General features: G+C 53.9%; 1 protein-coding gene across 2 annotated transcripts in view; it reads right to left on the bottom strand.

Annotated features, from left to right (window-relative positions):
* The window catches only part of mgmt (O-6-methylguanine-DNA methyltransferase), a 476,635-nt gene that overhangs the window by 340,911 nt on the left and 119,980 nt on the right, over window positions 1-15,744 (bottom strand). The gene's annotated exons all lie outside the window — the stretch shown is intronic.

Below are 15,744 nucleotides of genomic sequence, written 5' to 3'. Positions count from 1 at the left end.
CCTCCCTCACTCTCTCTCTCTTCTGTCCTCCCTCACTCTCTCTCTCTTCTGTCCTCCCTCACTCTCTCTCTCTTCTGTCCTCCCTCACTCTCTCTCTCTTCTGTCCTCCCTCACTCTCTTCTCTGTCCTCCCTCACTCTCTCCTCCCTCACTCTCTCTCTCTTCTGTCCTCCCTCACTCTCTCTCTCTCTGTCCTCCCTCACTCTCTCTCTCTTCTGTCCTCTCTCACTCTCTCTCTCTTCTGTCCTCCCTCACTCTCTCTCTCTTCTCTGTCCTCCCTCACTCTCTCTCTCTTCTGTCCTCCCTCACTCTCTCTCTCTTCCTGTCCTCCTCACTCTCTCTCTCTTCTGTCCTCCTCACTCTCTCTCTCTTCTGTCCCTCCCTCACTCTCTCTCTCTTCTCTTCTGTCCTCCCTCTCTCTCTCTTCTGTCCTCCCTCTCTCTCTCTTCTGTCCTCCCTCTCTCTCTCTTCTGTCCTCCCTCTCTCTCTCTTCTGTCCTCCCTCTCTCTCTCTTCTGTCCTCCCTCTCTCTCTCTTCTGTCCTCCCTCTCTCTCTCTTCTGTCCTCCTCCTCTCTCTTCTGTCCTCCCTCTCTCTCTCTCTCTCTCTCGTCCTCCCTCTCTCTCTGTTTCGTCCTCCCTCTCTCTCTCTCTCTCCTCCCTCTCTCTCTCTCTCTCTGTCCTCCCTCTCTCTCTCTCTCTCTGTCCTCCCTCTCTCTCTCCTCCCTCTCTCTCCACCCTCTCTCTCTCTCTCTCTTCTGTCCCTCCCTCTCTCTCTCTCCTCTCTGTCCTCCTCTCTCTCTCTCTCTTCTGTCCTCCCTCTCTCTCTCTCTCTTCTGCCCTCCCTCTCTCTCTCTCTCTCTTCCGCCCTCCCTCTCTCTCTCTCTTCAGTCCTCCCTCTCTCTCTCTCTCTCCTCCAGTCCTCCCTCTCTCTCTCTCTCTCCTCCAGTCCTCCCCCTCTCTCTCTCTCTTTCTGTCCTCCCTCTCTTCTCTCTCTCTCTTCTGTCCTCCCTCTCTCTCTCTCTCTCTTCTGTCCTCCCTCTCTCTCTCTCTCTCTTCTGTCCTCCCTCTCTCTCTCTCTCTCTTCTGTCCTCCCTCTCTCTCTCTCTCTCTTCTGTCCTCCCTCTCTCTCTCTCTCTCTTCTGTCCTCCCTCTCTCTCTCTCTCTTCTGTCCTCTCTCTCCCTCTCTCTCTCTCTCTCTTCTGTCCTCCCTCTCTCTCTCTCTCTTCTGTCCTCCCTCTCTCTCTCTCTCTTCTGTCCTCCCTCTCTCTCTCTCTCTTCTGTCCTCCCTCTCTCTCTCTCTCTTCTGTCCTCCCTCCTCTCTCTCTCTCTTCTGTCCTCCCTCTCTCTCTCTCTCTTCTGTCCTCCCTCTCTCTCTCTCTCTTCTGTCCTCCCTCTCTCTCTCTCTCTTCTGTCCTCCCTCTCTCTCTCTCTTCTGTCCTCCTCTCTCTCTCTCTCTTCTGTCCTCCCTCTCTCTCTCTCTCTTCTGTCCTCCCTCTCTCTCTCTCTCTTCTGTCCTCCCTCTCTCTCTCTCTCTTCTGTCCTCCCTCTCTCTCTCTCTCTTCTGTCCTCCCTCTCTCTCTCTCTCTTCTGTCCTCCCTCTCTCTCTCTCTCTTCTGTCCTCCCTCTCTCTCTCTCTCTTCTGTCCTCCCTCTCTCTCTCTCTCTTCTGTCCTCCCTCTCTCTCTCTCTTCTGTCCTCCCTCTCTCTCTCTCTCTTCTGTCCTCCCTCTCTCTCTCTCTCTTCTGTCCTCCCTCTCTCTCTCTCTCTTCTGTCCTCCCTCTCTCTCCTCTTCTTCTGTCCTCCCTCTCTCTCTCTCTCTTCTGTCCTCCCTCTCTCTCTCTCTCTTCTGTCCTCCCTCTCTTCTCTCTCTCATCTGTCCTCCCTCTCTCTCTCTCTCTTCTGTCCTCCCTCTCTCTCTCTCTCTTCTGTCCTCCCTCTCTCTCTCTCTCTTCTGTCCTCCCTCCTCCCTCTCTCTTCTATTCCCTCTCTCTCTCTTCTTTTCCCCTCTCTCTCTCTTCTTTTCCCCTCTCTCTCTCTCTTCTTTCCCTCTCTCTCTCTTCTTTCCCTCTCTCTCTCTTCTATTCCCCTCTCTCTCTCTTCTATTCCCCTCTCTCTCTCTTCTATTCCCCTCACTCTCTCTTCTTTTCCCCTCACTCTCTCTTCTTTTCCCCCTCAACTCTCTTCTTTTCCCCTCACTCTCTCTTTTCCCCTCTCTCTCTTTTCCCCTCACTCTCTCTTTTCCCCTCACTCTCTCTTTTCCGCTCTCTCTCTCTTTCCCCTCTCTCCCTCTTTTCCCCTCCCTCTCTCCTTTCCCTCCCTCCCTCCCTCCTTTCCCACCCTCCCTCTATCCTTTGCCACCCTCCCTTCCTCTCTCCTTTCCCTCTCTCCCTCCCTCTCTCTATCCTTTCCCTCCGTCCCTCTCTCTCTCTCCTTTCCCTCCCTCCCTCTGTCTCCCCCTTCCCTCTCTCTCTGTCTCTCCTTTCCCTCTCTCTCTCTGTCTCTCCTTTCCCTCTCTCTCTGTCTCTCTTTTCCCTCTCTCCCTTTGTCTCTCTTTTCCCTCTCTCTCTGTCTCTCCTTTCCCTCTCTTTGTCTCCTTTCTCCTTTCCCTCTCTACTTTCCCTCTCTCTGTCTCCTTTCCCCCTCCCTCTCTCCTTGTCTCTCACCTTTCCCTCTCTCCCTTTGTCTCACCTTTCCCTCTCTCCCTTTGTCTCACCTTTCCCTCTCTCCCTTTTGTCTCACCTTTCCCTCTCTCCCTTTGTCTCACCTTTCCCTCTCTCCCTTTTGTCTCACCTTTCCCTCTCTCCCTTTGTCTCACCTTTCCCTCTCTCTCTCCTTCAAACCAATCTCTCTGTCTCTCCTTTCCCTCTCTCTCTCTCTATCCTTTCCCTCCCTCTCTCTCTCCTTTCCCTCCCTCCCTCTATCCTTTCCCTCCCTCCCTCTCCCCTTTCCCCTCCCTCCCTCTCCCCCCTTCCCTCCCCTCCCTCTCCCCTTCCCTCCCTCCCTCTCCCCCTTTCCCCTCCCTCCCTCTCCCCCCTTCCCTCCCTCCCTCTCCCCCTTCCCTCCCTCCCGCGCTCTCCCCTGTGTCCCCTTCCCTCCCTCCCGCGCTCTCCCCAGTGCCCCCTTCCCTCCCTCCCGCGCTCTCCCCAGTGCCCCCCTTCCCTCCCTCCCGCGCTCTCCCTGTGCCCCCTTCCCTCCCTCCCGCGCTCTCCCCTGTGCCCCCTTCCCTCCCTCCCGCGCTCTCCCTGTGCCCCCCCTTCCCTCCTCCCCGCGCTCTCCCCTGTGCCCCCTTCCCCCCCTCCCGCGCTCTCCCCTGTGCCCCCTTCCCTCCCTCCCGCGCTCTCCCTGTGCCCCCTCTCTCTCTCTCCCGTGCCCTCTCTCTCTCTCTCCTTTGCCTCCTTCTCTCTCTCTCTCTCCTTTGCCTCCTTCTCTCTCTCTCTCTCCTTTGCCTCCTTCTCTCTCTCTCTCTCCTTTGCCTCTTCTCTCTCTCTCTCCTTTGCCTCTTCTCTCTCTCTCTCCTTTGCCTCTTCTCTCTCTCTCTCTCCTTTGCCTCCTTCTCTCTCTCTCTCTCCTTTGCCTCCTTCTTCTCTCTCTCTCCTTTGCCTCCTTCTCTCTCTCCTCTCTCCTTTGCCTCCTTCTCTCTCTCTCTCTCTTTGCCTCCTTCTCTCTCTCTCTCCTCCTTTGCCTCCTTCTCTCTCTCTCTCTCCTTTGCCTCCTTCTCTCTCTCTTCTCCTTTGCCTCCTTCTCTCTCTCTCTCTCCTTTGCCTCCTTCTCTCTCTCTCTCTTTGCCTCCTTCTCTCTCTCTCTCCTTTGCCTCCTTCTCTCTCTCTCTCCTTTGCTCCCTTCTCTCTCTCTCCTCTCCTTTGCCTCCTTTCTCTCTCTCTCTCTCCTTTGCCTCTTCTCTCTCTCCTTTGCCTCCTTCTCTCTCTCTTCTCCTTTGCCTCTTCTCTCTCTCTCTCCTTTGCCTCCTTCTCTCTCTCTCTCTCCTTTGCCTCCTTCTCTCTCACTCTCTCCTTTGCCTCCCTCACTCTCACTCTCTCCTTTGCCTCCCTCACTCTCTCTCTCTTCTGTCCTCCCTCACTCTCTCTCTCTTCTGTCCTCCCTCACTCTCTCTCTCTTCTGTCCTCCCTCACTCTCTCTCTCTTCTGTCCTCCCTCACTCTCTCTCTCTTGTCCTCCCTCACTCTCTCTCTCTTCTGTCCTCCCTCACTTCTCTCTCTTCTGTCCTCCCTCACTCTCTCTCTCTTCTGTCCTCCCTCACTCTCTCTCTCTTCTGTCCTCCCTCACTCTCTCTCTCTTCTGTCCTCCCTCACTCTCTCTCTCTTCTGTCCTCCCTCACTCTCTCTCTCTTCTGTCCTCCCTCACTCTCTCTCTCTTCTGTCCTCCCTCACTCTCTCTCTCTTCTGTCCTCCCTCACTCTCTCTCTCTTCTGTCCTCCCTCACTCTCTCTCTCTTCTGTCCTCCCTCACTCTCTCTCTCTTCTGTCCTCCCTCACTCTCTCTCTCTTCTGTCCTCCCTCACTCTCTCTCTCTTCTGTCCTCCCTCACTCTCTCTCTCTTCTGTCCTCCCTCACTCTCTCTCTCTTCTGTCCTCCCTCTCTCTCTCTCTCTTCTGTCCTCCCTCACTCTCTCTCTCTTCTGTCCTCCCTCACTCTCTCTCTCTTCTGTCCTCCCTCACTCTCTCTCTCTTCTGTCCTCCCTCACTCTCTCTCTCTTCTGTCCTCCCTCTCTCTCTCTTCTGTCCCTCCCTCTCTCTCTCTTCTGTCCTCCCTCTCCTCTCTCTTCTGTCCTCCCTCTCTCTCTCTTCTGTCCTCCCCTCTCTCTCTCTTCTGTCCTCCCTCTCTCTCTCTTCTGTCCTCCTCTCTCTCTCTCTGTCCTCCCTCTCTCTCTCTTCTGTCCTCCCTCTCTCTCTCTTCTGTCCTCCCTCTCTCTCTCTTCTGTCCTCCCTCTCTCTCTCTCTCTTCTGTCCTCCCTCTCTCTCTCTCTCTTCTGTCCTCCCTCTCTCTCTCTCTCTTCTGTCCTCCCTCTCTCTCTCTCTTCTGCCCTCCCTCCTCTCTCTCTCTCTCTGCCCCTCCCTCTCTCTCTTCTCTTCTGCCCTCCCTCTCCGTCTCTCCTCTCTTCTGTCCTCCTCTCTTCTGTCCTCCCTCTCTCTCTCTCTCTCTCTTCGTCCCTCTCTTCTCCCCTCTCTCTCTCTTCTCCCCTCTCTCTCTCTCTTCCTCCCTCTCTCTCTCTCTCTCTTCCTCCCTCTCTCTCTCTCTCTCTTCTGTCCTCCCTCTCTCTCTCTCTCTCTTCTGTCCTCCCTCTCTCTCTCTCTCTTCTGTCCTCTCTCTCCCTCTCTCTCTCTCTCTTCTGTCCTCCCTCTCTCTCTCTCTCTTCTGTCCTCCCTCTCTCTCTCTCTCTCTTCTGTCCTCCCTCTCTCTCTCTCTCTTCTGTCCTCCCTCTCTCTCTCTCTCTTCTGTCCTCCCTCTCTCTCTCTCTCTTCTGTCCTCCCTCTCTCTCTCTCTTTCTGTCCTCCCTCTCTCTCTCTCTCTTCTGTCCTCCCTCTCTCTCTCTCTCTTCTGTCCTCCCTCTCTCTCTCTCTCTTCTGTCCTCCCTCTCTCTCCTCTTTCTGTCCTCCCTCTCTCTCTCTCTCTTCTGTCCTCCCTCTCTCTCTCTCTCTTCTGTCCTCCCTCTCTCTCTCTCTCTTCTGTCCTCCCTCTCTCTCTCTCTCTTCTGTCCTCCCTCTCTCTCTCTCTCTTCTGTCCTCCCTCTCTCTCTCTCTCTTCTGTCCTCCCTCTCTCTCTCTCTCTTCTGTCCCTCCCTCTCTCTCTCTCTCTTCTGTCCTCCCTCTCTCTCTCTCTCTTCTGTCCTCCCTCTCTCTCTCTCTCTTCTGTCCTCCCTCTCTCTCTCTCTCTCTTCTGTCCTCCTCTCTCTCTCTCTCTTCTGTCCTCCCTCTCTCTCTCTCTCTTCTGTCCTCCCTCTCTCTCTCTCTCTTCTGTCCTCCCTCTCTCTCTCTCTCTTCTGTCCTCCCTCTCTCTCTCTCTCTTCTATTCCCCTCTCTCTCTCTTCTATTCCCCTCTCTCTCTCTTCTTTTCCCCTCTCTCTCTCTTCTATTCCCCTCTCTCTCTCTTCTATTCCCCTCTCTCTCTCTTCTATTCCCCTCTCTCTCTCTTCTATTCCCCTCACTCTCTCTTCTATTCCCCTCACTCTCTCTTCTTTTCCCCTCACTCTCTCTTCTTTTCCCCTCACTCTCTCTTCTTTTCCCCTCACTCTCTCTTTTCCCCTCACTCTCTCTTTTCCCCTCACTCTCTCTTTTCCCCTCACTCTCTCTTTTCCCCTCACTCTCTCTTTTCCCCTCTCTCCCTCTTTCCCCTCTCTCCCTCTTTTCCCCTCTCTTTCTCCTTTCCCTCCCTCCCTCTCTCCTTTCCCTCCCTCCCTCCTTTCCCACCCTCCCTCCTTTCCCTCCCTCCCTCCCTCTCTCCTTTCCCTCCCTCCCTCTCTCTATCCTTTCCCTCCCTCCCTCTCTCTCTCCTTTCCCTCCCTCTCTCTCTCTCCCCCTTCCCTCTCTCTCTCTGTCTCTCCTTTCCCTCTCTCCCCCTGCCTCTCCTTTCACTCTGTCTCTCCTTTCCCTCTCTCTCTGTCTTTCCGTTCCATCTCTCCCTTTGTCTCTCTTTTCCCTCTCTCTCTGTCTCTCCTTTCCCTCTCTACTTTCCCTCTCTTTGTCTCCTTTCTCCTTTCCCTCTCTACTTTCCCTCTCTCTGTCTCCTTTCCCCCTCCCTCTCTCCTTGTCTCCAACCTTTCCCTCTCTCCCTTTGTCTCACCTTTCCCTCTCTCCCTTTGTCTCACCTTTCCCTCTCTCCCTTTGTCTCACCTTTCCCTCTCTCCCTTTGTCTCACCTTTCCCTCTCTCCCTTTGTCTCACCTTTCCCTCTCTCCCTTTGTCTCACCTTTCCCTCTCTCTCTCCTTCAAACCCATCTCTCTCTCTCTCCTTTCCCTCTCTCTCTCTCTGTCTTTCCTTTCCCTCCCTCCCTCTCCCCCTTCCCTCCCTCCCGCGCTCTCCCCTGTGCCCCCTTCCCTCCCTCCCGCGCTCTCCCCTGTGCCCCCTTCCCTCCCTCCCGCGCTCTCCCCTGTGCCCCCTTCCCTCCCTCCCGCGCTCTCCCCTGTGCACCCCTTCCCTCCCTCCCGCGCTCTCCCCTGTGCCCCCTTCCCTCCCTCCCGCGCTCTCCCCTGTGCCCCCTTCCCTCCCTCCGCGCTCTCCCCTGTGCCCCCTTCCCTCCCTCCCGCGCTCTCCCCTGTGCCCCCCTTCCCCTCCCTCCCGCGCTCTCCCCTGTGCCCCCCTTCCCTCCCTCCCGCGCTTCCCCTGTGCCCCCTTCCCTCCCTCCCGCGCTCTCCCCTGTGCCCCCTTCCCTCCCTCCCGCGCTCTCCCCTGTGCCCCCTTCCCTCCCTCCCACGCTCTCCCCTGTGCCCCCTTCTCTCTCTCTCTCTCCTTTGCCTCCTTCTCTCTCTCTCTCTCCTTTGCCTCCTTCTCTCTCTCTCTCTCCTTTGCCTCCTTCTCTCTCTCTCTCTCCTTTGCCTCCTTCTCTCTCTCTCTCTCCTTTGCCTCCTTCTCTCTCTCTCTCCTTTGCCTCCTTCTCTCTCTCTCTCTCCTTTGCCTCCTTCTCTCTCTCTCTCTCCTTTGCCTCCTTCTCTCTCTCTCTCTCCTTTGCCTCCTTCTCTCTCTCTCTCTCCTTTGCCTCCTTCTCTCTCTCTCTCCTTTGCCTCCTCTCTCTCTCTCCTTTGCCTCCTTCTCTCTCTCTCTCTCTCCTTTGCCTCCTTCTCTCTCTCTCTCTCCTTTGCCTCCTTCTCTCTCTCCCTCTCCTTTGCCTCCTTCTCTCTCTCTCTCTCCTTTGCCTCCTTCTCTCTCTCTCTCTCCTTTGCCTCCTTCTCTCTCCCTCTCTCCTTTGCCTCCTTCTCTCTCTCTCTCTCCTTTGCCTCCTTCTCTCTCTCTCTCTCCTTTGCCTCCTTCTCCTCTCTCTCTCTCCTTTGCCTCCTTCTCTCTCTCACTCTCCTTTGCCTCCTTCTCTCTCTCTCTCTCCTTTGCCTCCTTCTCTCTCTCTCTCTCCTTTGCCTCCTTCTCTCTCTCTCTCTCTCCTTTGCCTCCTTCTCTCTCTCTCTCCTTTGCCTCTTCTCTCTCTCTCTCTCTCCTTTGCCTCCTTCTCTCTCTCTCTCTCTCCTTTGCCTCCTTCTCTCTCTCTCTCTCTCCTTTGCCTCCTTCTCTCTCTCTCTCTCCTTTGCCTCCTTCTCTCTCTCTCTCTCTCCTTTGCCTCCTTCTCTCTCTCTCTCTCCTTTGCCTCCTTCTCTCTCTCTCTCTCTCCTTTGCCTCCTTCTCTCTCTCTCTCTCTCCTTTGCCTCCTTCTCTCTCTCTCCTTTGCCTCCTCTCTCTCTCCTTTGCCTCCTTCTCTCTCTCTCTCTCCTTTGCCTCCTTCTCTCTCTCTCTCTCTCTCCTTTGCCTCCTTCTCTCTCTCTCTCTCGCCTTTGCCTCCTTCTCTCTCTCTCTCTCTCCTTTGCCTCCTTCTCTCTCTCTCTCTCTCCTTTGCCTCCTTCTCTCTCTCTCTCTCTCCTTTGCCTCCTTCTCTCTCTCTCTCTCTCCTTTGCCTCCTTCTCTCTCTCTCTCTCTCCTTTGCCTCCTTCTCTCTCTCTCTCTCTCCTTTGCCTCCTTCTCTCTCTCTCTCTCTCCTTTGCCTCCTTCTCTCTCTCTCTCTCTCCTTTGCCTCCTTCTCTCTCTCTCTCTCTCTCCTTTGCCTCCTTCTCTCTCTCTCTCTCTCCTTTGCCTCCTTCTCTCTCTCTCTCTCTCCTTTGCCTCCTTCTCTCTCTCTCTCTCTCCTTTGCCTCCTTCTCTCTCTCTCTCTCTCCTTTGCCTCCTTCTCTCTCTCTCTCTCTCTCCTTTGCCTCCTTCTCTCTCTCTCTCTCTCCTTTGCCTCCTTCTCTCTCTCTCTCTCTCCTTTGCCTCCTTCTCTCTCTCTCTCTCTCCTTTGCCTCCTTCTCTCTCTCTCTCTCTCCTTTGCCTCCTTCTCTCTCTCTCTCTCTCCTTTGCCTCCTTCTCTCGCTCTCTCTCTCCTTTGCCTCCTTCTCTCTCTCTCTCTCTCCTTTGCCTCCTTCTCTCTCTCTCTCTCTCCTTTGCCTCCTTCTCTCTCTCTCTCTCCTTTGCCTCCTTCTCTCTCTCTCTCTCCTTTGCCTCCTTCTCTCTCTCTCTCTCTCCTTTGCCTCCTTCTCTCTCTCTCTCTCCTTTGCCTCCTTCTCTCTCTCTCTCTCCTTTGCCTCCTTCTCTCTCTCTCTCCTTTGCCTCCTTCTCTCTCTCTCTCTCCTTTGCTTCCTTCTCTCTCTCTCTCTCCTTTGCCTCCTTCTCTCTCTCTCTCTCTCTCTCTTGCCTCCTTCTCTCTCTCTCTCTCTCTCTCTCCTTTGCCTCCTTCTCTCTCTCTCTCTCTCTCTCCTTTGCCTCCTTCTCTCTCTCTCTCTCTCTCTCCTTTGCCTCCTTCTCTCTCTCTCTCCTTTGCCTCCTTCTCTCTCTCCCTCTCTCCTTTGCCTCCTTCTCTCTCTCTCTCTCTCCTTTGCCTCCTTCTCTCTCTCTCTCTCTCTCTCCTTTGCCTCCTTCTCTCTCTCTCTCTCTCCTTTGCCTCCTTCTCTCTCTCTCTCTCTCCTTTGCCTCCTTCTCTCTCTCTCTCTCTCTCTCCTTTGCCTCCTTCTCTCTCTCTCTCTCTCTCTCCTTTGCCTCCTTCTCTCTCTCTCTCTCTCCTTTGCCTCCTTCTCTCTCTCTCTCTCTCCTTTGCCTCCTTCTCTCTCTCCCTCTCTCCTTTGCCTCCTTCTCTCTCTCTCTCTCTCCTTTGCCTCCTTCTCTCTCTCTCTCTCTCTCCTTTGCCTCCTTCTCTCTCTCTCTCTCTCCTTTGCCTCCTTCTCTCTCTCTCTCTCTCCTTTGCCTCCTTCTCTCTCTCTCTCTCTCTCTCCTTTTGCCTCCTTCTCTCTCTCTCTCTCTCTCTCCTTTGCCTCCTTCTCTCTCTCTCTCCTTTGCCTCCTTCTCTCTCTCTCTCTCTCTCTCCTTTGCCTCCTTCTCTCTCTCTCTCTCTCTCCTTTGCCTCCTTCTCTCTCTCTCTCTCTCTCTCCTTTGCCTCCTTCTCTCTCTCTCTCTCTCTCCTTTGCCTCCTTCTCTCTCTCTCTCTCTCCTTTGCCTCCTTCTCTCTCTCTCTCTCTCCTTTGCCTCCTTCTCTCTCTCTCTCTCTCCTTTGCCTCCTTCTCTCTCTCTCTCTCTCTCCTTTGCCTCCTTCTCTCTCTCTCTCTCTCCTTTGCCTCCTTCTCTCTCTCTCTCTCTCCTTTGCCTCCTTCTCTCTCTCTCTCTCTCCTTTGCCTCCTTCTCTCTCTCTCTCTCTCCTTTTGCCTCCTTCTCTCTCTCTCTCTCTCCTTTGCCTCCTTCTCTCTCTCTCTCTCTCCTTTGCCTCCTCTCTCTCTCTCTCCTTTGCCTCCTCTCTCTCTCTCTCTCCTTTGCCTCCTTCTCTCTCTCTCTCTCTCTCCTTTGCCTCCTTCTCTCTCTCTCTCTCTCTCCTTTGCCTCCTTCTCTCTCTCTCTCTCTCTCCTTTGCCTCCTTCTCACTCTCTCTCTCTCCTTTGCCTCCTTCTCTCTCTCTCTCTTTGCCTCCTTCTCTCTCTCTCTCTCCTTTGCCTCCTTCTCTCTCTCTCTCTCCTTTGCCTCCTTCTCTCTCTCTCTCTCTCCTTTGCCTCTTCTCTCTCTCTCTCTCTCCTTTGCCTCCATCTCTCTCAATCTCTCTCCTTTGCCTCCTTCTCTCTCTCTCTCTCTCTCCTTTGCCTCCTTCTCTCTCTCTCTCTCTCCTTTGCTCCTCTCTCTCTTCTCTTCCTTTGCCTCCTTCTCTCTCTCTCTCTCCTTTGCCTCTTCTCTCTCTCTCTCTCTCCTTTGCCTCCCTTCTCTCTCTCTCTCTCTCCTTTGCCTCCTTCTCTCTCTCTCTCTCTCTCCTTTGCCTCCTTCTCTCTCTCTCTCTCTCCTTTGCCTCCTTCTCTCTCTCTCTCTCCTTTGTCTCCTTCTCTCCTCTCTCTCTCTCCTTTGCCTCCTTCTCTCTCTCTCTCTCTCTCCTTTGCCTCCTCTCTCTCTCTCCTTTGCCTCCTTCTCTCTCTCTCTCTCTCCTTTGCCTCCTTCTTCTCTCTCTCTCTCTCTCCTTTGCCTCCTTCTCTCTCTCTCTCTCTCTCCTTTGCCTCCTTCTCTCTCTCTCTCTCTCTCCTTTGCCTCCTTCTCTCTCTCTCTCTCTCCTCCTTTGCCTCCTTCTCTCTCTCTCTCTCCTTTGCCTCCTTCTCTCTCTCTCTCTCTCCTTTGCCTCCTTCTCTCTCTCTCTCTCTCCTTTGCCTCCTTCTCTCTCTCTCTCTCTCCTTTGCCTCCTTCTCTCTCTCTCTCTCTCCTTTGCCTCCTTCTCTCTCTCTCTCTCTCTCCTTTGCCTCCTTCTCTCTCTCTCTCTCTCCTTTGCCTCCTTCTCTCTCTCTCTCTCTCCTTTGCCTCCTTCTCTCTCTCTCTCTCTCCCTTTGCCTCCTTCTCTCTCTCTCTCTCTCTCCTTTGCCTCCTTCTCTCTCTCTCTCTCTCCTTTGCCTCCTTCTCTCTCTCTCTCTCTCCTTTGCTCCTTCTCTCTCTCTCTCTCTCTCCTTTGCCTCCTTCTCTCTCTCTCTCTCTCCTTTGCCTCCTTCTCTCTCTCTCTCTCTCCTTTGCCTCCTTCTCTCTCTCTCTCTCTCCTTTGCCTCCTTCTCTCTCTCTCTCTTCCTTTGCCTCCTTCTCTCTCTCTCTCTCTCCTTTTCCTTCTCTCTCTCTCTCTCTCCTCCCTCCTTCTCTCTCTCTCTCTCTCCTTTGCCTCCTTCTCTCTCTCTCTCCTCTCTCTCTCTCCCTTGCCTCCTTCCTCTCTCTCTCTCTCTCTCTCCTTTGCCTCCTTCTCTCTCTCCTCTCTCTCCTTTGCCTCCTTCTCTCTCTCTCTCTCTCATCCTTTGCCTCCTTCTCTCTCTCTCTCTCTCCTTTGCCTCCTTCTCTCTCTCTCTCTCTCCTTTGCCTCCTTCTCTCTCTCTCTCTCTCCTTTGCCTCCTTCTCTCTCTCTCTCTCTCCTTGCCTCCTTCTCTCTCTCTCTCTCTCCTTTGCCTCCTTCTCTCTCTCTCTCTCCTTTGCCTCCTTCTCTCTCTCTCTCTCTCCTTTGCCTCCTTCTCTCTCTCTCTCTCTCCCTTTGCCTCCTTCTCTCTCTCTCTCTCCTTTGCCTCCTTCTCTCTCTCTCTCTCCTTTGCCTCCTTCTCTCTCTCTCTCTCTCTCCCTCCTTGCCTCCTCTCTCTCTCTCTCTTCCTTTGCCTCCTTCTCTCTCTCTCTCTCTCTCTCTCTCTCTCTGCCTCCCCTCTCTCTCTCTCTCTCTCCTTTGCCTCCTTCTCTCTCTCTCTCTCTCCTCTCCTTTGCCTCCTTCTCTCTCTCTCTCTCTCTCTCTCTCCTTTGCCTCCTTCTCTCTCTCTCTCTCTCTCCTTTGCCTCCTTCTCTCTCTCTCTCTCTCCCTTTTTGCCTCCTTCTCTCCTCTCTCTCTCCTTTGCCTCCTTCTCTCTCTCCTCTCTCCCTTTGCCTCCTTCCCTCTCTCTCTCTCCTCTCTCTCTCTCCTTTGCCTCCTTCTCTCTCTCTCTCTCTCTCTCCTTTGCCTCCTTCTCTCTCTCTCTCTCTCTCTCTCCTTCCTTGCCTCCTTCTCTCTCTCTCTCTCTCCTTTGCCTCCTTCTCTCTCTCCTCTCTCCTTTGCCTCCTTCTCTCTCTCTCTCTTCCTTTGCCTCCTTCTCTCTCTCTCTCTCTCTCCTTTGCCTCCTTCTCTCTCTCTCTCTCTCTCCTTTGCCTCCTTCTCTCTCTCTCTCTCTCTCCTTTGCCTCCTTCTCCTCTCTCTCTCTCTTTGCCTCCTTCTCTCTCTCTCTCTCTCCTTTCCTCCTTCTCTCTCTCTCTCTCTCTTCCTTTGCCTCCTTTCTCTCTCTCTCCTCTCTCCTTTGCCTCTTCTCTCTCTCTCTCTCTCCTTTGCCTCCTTCTCTCTCTCTCTCTCTTCTCCTTTGCCTCCTTTCTCTCTCTCTCTCTCCTTTTGCCTCCTTCTCTCTCTCTCTCTCTCCTTTGCCTCCTTCTCTCTCTCTCTCTCTCTCTCCTTTGCCTCCTTCTCTCTCTCTCTCTCTCCTTTGCCTCCTTCTCTCTCTCTCTCTCTCTCCTTTGCCTCCTTCTCTCTCTCTCTCTCTCCTTTGCCTCCTTCCTCTCTCTCTCGCTCCTTTGCTCCTTCTCTCTCTCTCCTCTCTCCTTTCCTCCTCCTCTCTCTCTCTCCTCCTTTGCCTCCTCTCTCTCTCTCTCTCTCCTTTGCCTCCTCTTCTCTCTCTCTCTCTCTCCTTTGCCTCCTTCTCTCTCTCTCTCTCTCCTCTCCCTTTGCCTCCTTCTCTCTCTCTTCTCTCTCCTTTGCCTCCTTCTCTCTCTCTCTCTCTTGCCTCCTTCTCCTCTCTCTCTCTCTCCTCTTTGCCTCCTTCTCTCTCTCTCTCTCTCCTTTGCCTCCTTCTCTCTCTCTCTCTCTCTCCTTTGCCTCCTTCTCTCTCTCCTCTCTCCTTTGCCTCCTTCTCTCTCTCTCTCTCCTTTGCCTCCTTCTCTCTCTCTCTCTCTTGGCCCCTTCTCACTCTCTCTCTCTCTCCTTTGCCTCCTTCTCTCTCTCTCTCTCTCCTTTGCCTCCTTCTCTCTCTCCTCTCCTTTGCCTCCTTCTCTCTCTCTCTCTCTCCTTTGCCTCCTTCTCTCTCTCTCTCTCTCTCCTTTGCCTCCTTCTCTCTCTCTCCTCTCCTTTGCCTCCTTCTCTCTCTCTCTCTCTCCTTTGCCTCCTTCTCTCTCTCTCTCCTTTGCCTCCTTCTCTCTCTCTCTCTCTTCCTTTGCCTCCTTCTCTCTCTCTCTCTCTCCTTTGCCTCCTTCTCTCTCTCTCTCTCTCCTTTGCCTCCTTCTCTCTCTCTCTCTCTCCTTGCCTCTTCTCTCTCTCTCTCTCTCCTTTTGCCTCCTTCTCTCTCTCTCCTCTCTCCTTTGCCCCTCCTTCTCTCTGTCTCTCTCTCTCTCCTTTGCCTCCTCTCTCTCTCTCTCCTCTCTCCTTTGCCTCCTTCTCTCTCTCTCTCTCCTTTGCCTCCTTCTCTCTCTCTCTCTCTCTTTGCCTCCTTCTCTCTCTCTCTCTCTCCTTTGCCTCCTTCTCTCTCTCTCTCTCTCCTTTGCCTCCTTCTCTCTCTCTCTCCTCTCTCTCCTTTGCCTCCTTCTCTCTCTCTCTCTCTCCTTTGCCTCCTTCTCTCTCTCTCTCTCTCCTTTGCCTCCTTCTCCTCTCCTCTCCTCTCCTTTGCCTCCTTCTCTCTCTCTCTCTCTCTGCCTTTGCTCTCCTCTCTCTCTCTCCTTTGCCTCCTTCTCTCTCTCTCTCTCTCCTTTGCCTCCTTCTCTCTCTCTCTCTCTCCTTTGCCTCCTTCTCTCTCTCTCTCTCCCTTTGCCTCCTCTCTCTCTCTCTCTCTCTCCTTGCCTCCTTCTCTCTCTCTCTCTCTCTCCTTTGCCTCCTTCTCTCTCTCTCTCTCTCCTTTGCCTCCTTCTCTCTCTCTCTCTCCTTTGCCTCCTCTCCTCTCTCTCTCCCTTTGCCTCCTCTCTCTCTCTCTCTCTCCTTTGCCTCCTTCTCTCTCTCTCTCTCCTCTCTCCTTTGCCTCCTTCTCTCTCTCTCTCTCTCCTTTGCCTCCCTTCTCTCTCTCTCATCTCTCCTTTGCCTCCTTCTCCCTCTCTCTCTCTCTCTCCTTTGCCTCCTTCTCTCTCTCTCTCTCTCTCTCCTTTGCCTCCTTCTCTCTCTCTCTCTCTTCCTTTGCCTCCTTCTCTCTCTCTCTCTCCTTTCCTCCTTCTCTCTCTCTCTCTCTCCTTTGCCTCCTTCTCTCTCTCTCTCTCTCCTTTGCCTCCTTCTCTCTCTCTCTCTCTCTCCTTTGCCTCCTTCTCTCTCTCTCTCTCTCTCCTTTGCCTCCTTCTCTCTCTCCTCTCTCCTTTGCCTCCTTCTCTCTCTCTCTCTCTTCTCCTTGCCTCCTTCTCTCTCTCTCTCTCTCCTTGCCTCCTTCTCTCTCTCTCTCTCTCTCTCCTTGCCTCCTTCTCTCTCTCTCTCTCCTCTCTCCTCCTTGCCTCCTTCTCTCTCTCTCTCTCCTTTGCCTCCTCTCTCTCTCTCTCCTCCTTTGCCTCCTTCTCTCTCTCTCTCTCCTTTGCCTCCTTCTCTCTCTCTCTCTCTCCTTGCCTCCTTCTCTCTCTCTCTCTCTCCTTTGCTCCTTCTCTCTCTCTCTCTCCTCCTTTGCCTCCTTCTTCTCTCTCTCTCTCCTTTGCCTCCTTCTCTCTCTCTCTCTTCCTTTGCCTCCTTCTCTCTCTCACTCTCTCCTTTGCCTCCTTCCTCTCTCTCCTCTCCTTTGCCTCCTTCTGCTCTCTCTCCCTCTCTCTCCTTTGGCCTCCTTCTCTCTCTCTCTCTCTCTCTCTCTCCTTTGCCTCCTTCTCTCTCTCTCTCTCCTTTGCCTCCTTCTCTCTCTCTCTCTCTCCTTTGCCTCCTTCTCTCTCTCTCTCTCTCTCCTTTGCCTCCTTCTCCTCTCTCTCTCTCTCTCCCTCCTTTGCCTCCTTCCTCTCTCTCTCTCCTCTCCTTTGCCTCCTTCTCTCTCTCTCTCTCCCTTTGCCTCCTTTCTCTCTCTCTCTCTAATCCTTTGCCTCCTTCTCTCTCTCTCTCTCCTTTGCCTCCTTCTCT

The sequence above is a fragment of the Carcharodon carcharias genome, chromosome 17 (genome assembly GCF_017639515.1).
Source record: "Carcharodon carcharias isolate sCarCar2 chromosome 17, sCarCar2.pri, whole genome shotgun sequence".
Taxonomy (NCBI): domain Eukaryota; kingdom Metazoa; phylum Chordata; class Chondrichthyes; order Lamniformes; family Lamnidae; genus Carcharodon; species Carcharodon carcharias.
This window is presented reverse-complemented; position numbering and strand designations above follow the sequence as displayed.